At 41.5% G+C, this 8,362-nt stretch overlaps 1 non-coding gene across 1 annotated transcript; it reads left to right on the top strand.

Annotated features, from left to right (window-relative positions):
• The first annotated feature begins 2,939 nt into the window (after nucleotides 1-2,939).
• Nucleotides 2,940-3,103, top strand: LOC115872085. The gene has a single exon (XR_004047639.1). It is a non-coding gene; the product is annotated as a U1 spliceosomal RNA (small nuclear RNA).
• Nucleotides 3,104-8,362: the final 5,259 nt, after the last annotated feature.

Here is an 8,362-nt window from a genome sequence, read left to right as displayed (position 1 = left end):
ACCATAAAATTATTTTTGTTGCTACTTCTTAACTGCAATTCTGCTACTGTTATGAATCGGGTGACCCCTTTGAAAACAGCTTGGGAACCGCCGTTTTAGAGGCATGTTCAGCAAAGTGAGAGAGGGGCCCTTCCTCCGGCTGAATCAATTTGTTACTAAATCTGGATCTGCCAGAGACCGGAAACACTTCAGGCAAAGTGAAATCCATTGCCTACTTTTGACAGCTGCATGAGGTGAGAAAGTGACAAATGGTCCCCCAAAAGAGGGTGACACCTTGGCACAGAAAACCTTTTTTAGATTACTTTCCTGCTTGAGAGTCGTCGAGTGCATCCTGCAATATTTTATTGTGAAATTCGATCACTTCAAGGCCAAATCCTCATCACTTAGACCTTTTTTATTATATCTAGTTTAATGCTGCTGAGCATTTTAAGGTGTTTGGGGATTATAATATATTTCCACCCAAATATGTTAAGTGGAAATCAGTTTGCCCTCTGTCTCTTTCTTATCAAAATCTAGGCATCCCATCCACAACGGACAGAAATGAAAGCAACTGACTCAAAGGCCTTGTTGCATCTAATCGTGAGTCAGAACCTGTAAATAGAGCCGTTTCCTCCCGGTCGAACTCTAACAGCATGAGGATGCTGAAGGTATAGCCAGCCCTCTGTTGCACCTTTGGGACTGAACCTAGGGGTAGACCTCACATTAATTCACTCATGGGGCAGAGACTATTAGTAAACGTATATGAGCGAAGGAGAAAACAAGATGTAGACTCGGGCTTTCCTCTGTTCATTCGGCTTTGCCTGCTTAGAATTTGCATTTTCTCCTAGATATACTGAGTCTGAATATATCTTAACACTATTCCTTGGTGATTCTTCTAGAGGACCAGGTTCTTGATATACATACAAGGTAATTTACAGCCTATGACAGAGCTAGATGATTTCAAAATCATATCTATGCTGTGAAATTGATGTCACAAAATATAACGTATAAATTATTGAATGGAAAACCAATTTGCTCTGTACACTTTCACCTAAACCACAATACAATGTTTTATTAGATGTGTGTGTGCAGAAGGAGCCCTGGTGATGTATTGGTTACTCGTTGGGCTGAAATCCACAAGGTCAGAAGTTGGAAACAATTAGCCGCTCCTTGGAAAAAACATGGGGCTTCCTATTCCTGTAAACAGTTACAATCTCAGAAACCCACAGAGGGGTCATGATGAGTTGGCCTGGGTTCGATGGCAAGGATTATATGTGCATATATATATTATTTTACTTCACATCATATAGATTTCTAACACTTGAGAAAAATGATCATTAGTAAAAGGGCTGTTTCATAAAACAACTATTATGCTTTTATTTCCTACCATCTTCACCTCCCTTAACCTTCCTTATCAACACTTGATGTGCTTCTCCTCTAATCACCCGGATCCACTCACACAGTCTCTTATGTGGAGACTATAAGGTACAATACAAATGGCAAAAACACGGGCATTTCAATTTGGAAGGGAGGGATTAGAGGCATATTCTAATTCTTAAATTTTACTCAGAGAGATATGGATGCTTGAGGCATTCAAGTGATCCAGGCAGAATCGCCTAGTGCAGAGGTTCTCAACCTGTGGGTCGTGACCCCTTTGAGGGTCAAACGACCCTTTCACAGGGGTCGCCCGATGTATAACAATAGCAAAATGACAGTGATGAAGTAGCAACGAATGTAATTTTATGGTTGGGGGTCCCCACCACAGGAGGAACTGTATTAAAGGGTCGTGGTGTTGGGAAGGTTGGGAACCACTGTCCTAGAGTTAGTCACATTCTTGTAGATGTCTTAAGTTTCCTTTCCTTGTTTTTATGGAGATTTATAAGCAGAGTATCATGGGATTTGGATACCAAATAGTGAATTCTGATGTGTAAGGAAAGACATATTTCTAAGGTTTATTGGGAGCCATCCTCCTCCCAGTAGACCACTAAATGGGTTGATAATATGAAATGATTCACGAGAAGCTAATCCCCCTCTTCCTAAATCAATTGTGATTTTGGATTCTGGGTTAGGGGCCCCCGGGCAACAGTTCAGCAATTAGCTGATAACCTAAACCACGGTCGTTCCAAACTACCAGGTGGCTCTATTACTGGAAGATGGAGACCTTTCCCCTGAAAAGGCTGCAGACCGGACCCTCCAGGGCAGGACCGGGCAGGGTTTCATTCTGCTGATCACGACGGCCTTGACAGCACCTTACATCACTTGACACAAAGGTGGGTATGTTAGGAACGGGTTTTATTCCTGCCCCGAGAGCTACTTTTGCTTTTCCTTATTATTGTTTTTAATTTGACATCTGGGTGGAAGTTTACAGAGCAATTTGGATTTCCATTTAACAGTTCATAGATGTGTTTTGTGACATTGGTTACAATCCCTGCAGTATAACAGCACTGATTACTGCCGCTCTGTTTTCATTTTCCTTTCGTCCTTAGCTCCTGTCCCTGCCTGTCTTCTGAATTTATCTCACTGGGCAAATGCTGCCCTATGATCAACTGTGGCTGATTGTGTAAGGATCGTACTTCTCTGGGGTTCTTGTTCACCTTTTGCCCGATCTACCTCATTCCGCTGAAAGTTGAGACACAAGACTGAGCTCTGTTCCAGGAGGAAGGAGCGTCATCTTTGGGTTCCCCATTCTCTATTCCATCACTAAGTAGGATCGTTTTTATGATTTGAGTTTTGTTCCACATTATCTCCCACTCTGTGCAGGACTCCTTACTGGTTCCCCTTTCAGAGTGGTGAGCAGTGGGAGTCAGGCAACATCTGGTTATTTTCGTTTTAGTCATGCGGTTGGGGTTCCCATGGACTATTACCTTTGGACTCATTATTCGCATGCATCTTTGATTTTCTTAACACGTCTTTTCTCTGAACAGGGAGAGACCACTAGTTACACTTAAGATGGATATTCAATACTTCCCTGGCAGGGGAGATACCATGATCACGAAGGTGGTTTTCCCAGGGCAAGGCTCATCCATTGCATTCCGGATGTGCTGACCCCTGTGATTTCCCCAAGTGTGGGAAACTCGGCTGCATAATTTGTGGGAGTGGGGGACTGCGTTCATGCTCTCCCCTATAAAAAAATAAAAATAAATAAATAAAGATGGACATTCACAAGACCTTAGAATGTTCAATCACTACTCATCAAACTAGGCTGTACAACATTGTCTTTGTGGACTGTGGTATGGTAATGAATGTATCCCTAGAATATGATCCTGAGTCTCTGTGTCAAGCAGCTCATTCCCTCCAAGTATTTGGTTCTGACTAAGAAGCCATCCTGTTTGGTAGCGTGGAAGTGCGGGGGGGGAAAGAGGAAGCCCCTCCAGGAGAAGGATGGACACGGTAACTGCATCAATGGGCTCGGGCACAGGAACCATCGTGAGGATGGCTCAGGACCCTGCAGGGTTAGTGCGGTTGTACACAGGGGTGCTATGAGTTGGAGCCCACTCAATGGCACCTAACAACCACACATTTTCATAACTCTGCTCCGGTACACCCAGGTAGCTCTTGGGGGAAAGGGGCTGCTGGGGATGGAACTTTTCTGGTTGTATGCCCTCTTCTTTTTAACATCGCCCGCAGAGCGATTGAAGTATTCTTGATCAGCCACGGCTGCTATTGCAGGATCTCACACCATTCTAAGTGAGATGCTTGTCATTCTAAAAGGTATTTTCAAAAGGAAGAAATGGATGTTGGAAGAAGTAAAGCAAGGATGATCCCTTGAAAGTGAGGCTGAGACTTTATCTCACGGACACTGAGCATGTTGTCAGGAGCGGCCAGTGCCCAGAGAAGGACGTCGACCTTGGTAAAGCAGCATGTCAGTGAAAAAGAGGAAGGCGCTCAGGGAGAGGACTTGACATGGTGACTGTAGCGAGGGACTCAGGACTGGGCGGTGGTTTGTTTTGTTTAGTTTTCTGTTGTACAGGATGGCAATGAGTCAGAACCAGCTCTACAGCACCTAACAACGTAAACAACACTAACGTGTTGAAGTGCAGTCTGACCAGGAGGATGTAATATCGATGGAGTGATTCATATGAGCTATTGGTACCCTTTTTTTTCTAATGGCTTCTTGGCGATCTAGATATCGCATAAGATGAATGAGCCCCACGCAGATTTGGAGTGTTGTACTACATGCACGAGCATGTTGAGCGGGACAGGTTGCTCTACACTTCCATGGCCAGCCACATAAGAAATAGAAAAACACGAGCATGTCTCTCGGGGGACTGCATTGACACCACCGTGTGGGCTGATTCAAGATGAACCAAAGACTGCCCACTTGAAGAGCGTGCACGTGGCATCCTGCTGTGCATAAAATGAGCCCCCTGAGAAGCAGGAGGGCCTCTCATTACCAGCAGGAGCCAGAATTGGAGCATGTCCTCTGGATATAATATCCCTGCACAGGGAACCTTCTGGATCCAGAATGTTGCGATAACATCAGAGGAGCAGAAGAAGAACCAGGAGCAAGAACAGTGTACAGAGGGATGGACTTCCCCACCCACAGAGCAAGTCAAGCTGAGTCTCTTGTACAGGAGGCTGGCTTGTGAAATAAGGTACCTTCGGGGCACTTAATTGTGGAAACAGGGCGTGCTGGCCCCTGGAAGTGGAGCAGTGTACCGTTGGGTTGAGGCTTACTGGAGTGAGGTGCCTCTAGGCACTTAATTCAGGGAGCTGGGTTTGCTGACTCCCAGAACTTGAGCTGGATGCTTACAGTGGGGTATATGACCCTCTTGGTATTTATTAGCAGACCTGAAAGAACTTTGCAATATGTCCTGATAAACAATTACACCTGAGCATTTCTCACTGACATTACAACTTGTTAACTTCCCTAATAAATCCTTCAATCATGAAATGTGTGAGTTCTGTGGCAACAGATATTAGAACCTGGAGAGGTAAAATAGAGAACAGTATCGCAGACCTCACCGTCAGGTCAGAACTGCACTCCATAGGGGTTTTCAGAGGCTGATATTGGAAAGGAGATCCTTAGGCCTTTTTCTGAAATGCCTCTGTGGGGCTTGAACCATCAGCTTCCAGTTCACCTCCAAACATGTTCACCACTTTGACTGCACAGACTCCAAAAAACAGCTGCCTAGTCTTTGAAAGATGAAACATTCCTCACTGGGTATTCTGGCTTCTCTTTTCAAAGTTTACAGTTTAAATTCTAATGGAAGTTGTTGGACATGCAGAAAGTTCAACGTGATACAGTGTATACCCTTCAACACACTACTCTGCACTGAAAAGAAACATTATGAACTGTCATGGTTCCTTGTGTAGACCTTACCCAACCAGCTGCACCCTTCTGAATTTGAAGGGCCTTATTTTGCTTTATTTACTTTTTGCTTTTCCTACATACGGAGAAGAACTTCCACATCCCTACAAATAAACTCCTTGGTCAAAGCCAACTAACCAGAAAGCAGAAGTCACAGGTGGTGCATTTGTCCCAGGCTCACTGGCTTCCTCAGATCAGCCCCTAGTTTTCTCTCAGGACAACTGGACTAATAGCCCATTGAAGCATAAGGCTAATATTTATTTTTAGTCTAGAAAAACATATGGCCAGCACCTCAGTCCTCAAGAAGACAAAATAGGAACACCCCTGTGCCCAGCTGTTTCCTCAAACATCAGAAGATGGTCTTGTTTCTGTTCCTCATGAATACATTTCAAACTACTGAATCTATACTCACGCAAGATAGCCCTTCCATCCACAATAGATCTACTATATGACACAAGTCTAGGACACTATTTTTTTTCTTTGTCTTTGTACCTTGGAATGTTTTCTGAAAACAGAGAAATGTTTGCCAAACATAAGACAATATTGGCAATTAATTATGCTGTATTGAAGGATCTAATTTAATGTGAACCTTTTGTATTATTGCAACATTATATTTATGTAATTACTTTACATATTCCTCTTCAGTGTAGGCTATTTATGTTCATTTAAAAGAAATCTTGTCTAAACAATAATCTTTGGATGTGTTATCACAAGAGACCAGTCCCTGGAGAAGGACTTCATGCTTGATAAAGTTGAGGGGCAGAGAAAGGGAGGAAAGCTCTCAGTGAAATGGATTAAACTGTGGCTGCAACAATGGACTCAAACAGATGAGCAGCAGTGAGGATGGAGCAGGGCCAGGCAATGCACCCTTCTGCAGTGCAGATGTTGGCGCTGATTCAATGTCACTGAACAACAAGAGCTTGCTGCTCAACTTCATAGCTTACATATTACTAATGTGAGCATATCCCCCTGTGAGTCCCTTTCATGAGCTAGTTCTCTCTCTCCCCTTATTACTTGTTTTTCATTACTCGGTTTATATATTTTTATGGCTTATTGGTTTTAATACTTTTATAGTATAATAGCCTATGACTCAAAACCTTTACTACAAATTTTTGAGTTTTATAATAATGTTCTCATGTGATGAGTCAGCCACTGCTTTCTTTTGGTCCCTAGTTATGAAATTCTGATGTACATATAGTTTGTGAATTTTTATTTTTCCATAACACTTTATTAAAATACTTACTTTTCCAATAGTGTACATTGTAATAATAACATTTTGTTAGTCAGTCTCTTTTAAATGCATTTTGACATTATTTCAGGTTTTGATTTTACAATTAATACTTTGTGAAAACTATTATATATGCCTCCAGATGCACATATGTAAAAATTTCTCTTGAGTATATATTAGAGATAGATGACTTTGAGTATATATTAAAGACAGATGACTGGAAGTGTTTAAATGTACAACAATGCTGCATTGTATTCCAAAGTAGTTATGTCTTCTAATAATCCTCTACTTTTATCGTTATATATACTATATATAGCAAATGCACACACACTTATCAGGATTGGAGAAAGGCTATTAACAACCTGTAATATATAGATGACACAACCTTGATGCTGAAAGTGAGGAGGACTTCAAGCACTTGTTGGTGAAGATCAAGGATTTCAAACTTAAGTATGGATTACGATTGAAAGTGAAAAAGACCAACATCCTCAAAGCTGGACCAATAGGTAACATAATGATAAATGGAGAAAAGTTTTAAGTTGTTGAAAATTTTGTCTTGCTTGAATCCACAGTCAATGCTCATGGAAGCAGCACTCAAGCGATCAAAAGATGAGTTGTGTTGGATAAATTTGGTGCACAACATCTCTTTGAAGTATTGAAAGGATGGTACTCTGGGGACTTAGTTGTGCCTGAGTTGTGCCTGACCTGAGCCATGGTATTTTCAAATGCCTCATATACATGTCAAAATTGAAATTGAATAAAGAAGACAGAAGAAGAGTCAATGCATTTGAATTGTGGTGCTGGAGAAGAACATTGAAAGTACTGTGGACTGCTAAAAGGACAAACACATCTTTTTTGGAAAGAGTATAGCCAGAGTACCCCTTAGAGCAGCAGTCTCAACCGGGGGTCGAATGACACTTTCACAGGGGTCACCTAAGACCATTGGAAAACACATATTTCTGATGGTCTTAGGAACCGAGACATCGCTCCTCTATCCGTCTCCAGGCAGGTCTGCCCACATGCAAATACACCCACATATGAGTACCCAGTGTGATGACATCATCACGCCAACCCCATCACATACACCCTGTACAAATACAGGCATATGTGACAGGGTTGGCACCATAATATACTTATGCAGTTTGTAGCTACTGTATAGAAAGCAGCTGCTGTGTTGAAAGCAGCTAGTCTGTTAAAAGCAGCTACTATTTTGAAAGTAGCAGTAATGGAGGTAAAATGATACTTCATGATTATAATTACTGGGTAAATGTAAAATCATCAACTACTGCAAAAATATGTATATCTGTACCATGGGAACTTAGTCTGGATGCTGATAGGTCTTTTTATATTCAGCTGTGGTTAATGTGAATACTGCCACCTTGTGATAGTAACAGGTATGTAAGAAAAAACAACAGAATGGTAAATCATAGAAATTTTAATGAACTATATTGACTAAATTGTGCTTTGTATCATCTTTTGTATCATTAAAGCTATTGTTATATATTATTTTCATTAGCAAACCATCCCATGACAATGGATCACGTAGAGAAGAACATTAAAAAAAGAAAATATAGTGTGATTTTTTTTACAGTATGGTTTGACCTCAATAACTGCAGCAGGAATTGAGAAACCACAATTTGTTATTTGTTGTGAAGTTCTATCAGCCGAATCTATGAAGCCAAACAAACTAAAATGCTATTTTGACAGCAAGCATCTGAGCTTTGCTGACAAGGATACTTACTATTTTAGAAGAAAAGAAAGCCAGACACTGATGGCAAGTACCACAAACAAAATGTAGCAGCCGTTGAAACTTCATATTTGATTGCACTCAGAATCGCTAGAGT

This window comes from Echinops telfairi, unplaced genomic scaffold, assembly GCF_000313985.2.
Source record: "Echinops telfairi isolate 266 unplaced genomic scaffold, ASM31398v2 ScPeMD7_3;HRSCAF=10, whole genome shotgun sequence".
NCBI lineage: Eukaryota > Metazoa > Chordata > Mammalia > Afrosoricida > Tenrecidae > Echinops > Echinops telfairi.
Note: the sequence above shows the minus strand (reverse complement) of the source record. Positions and strands in the feature narration are given on the sequence as shown.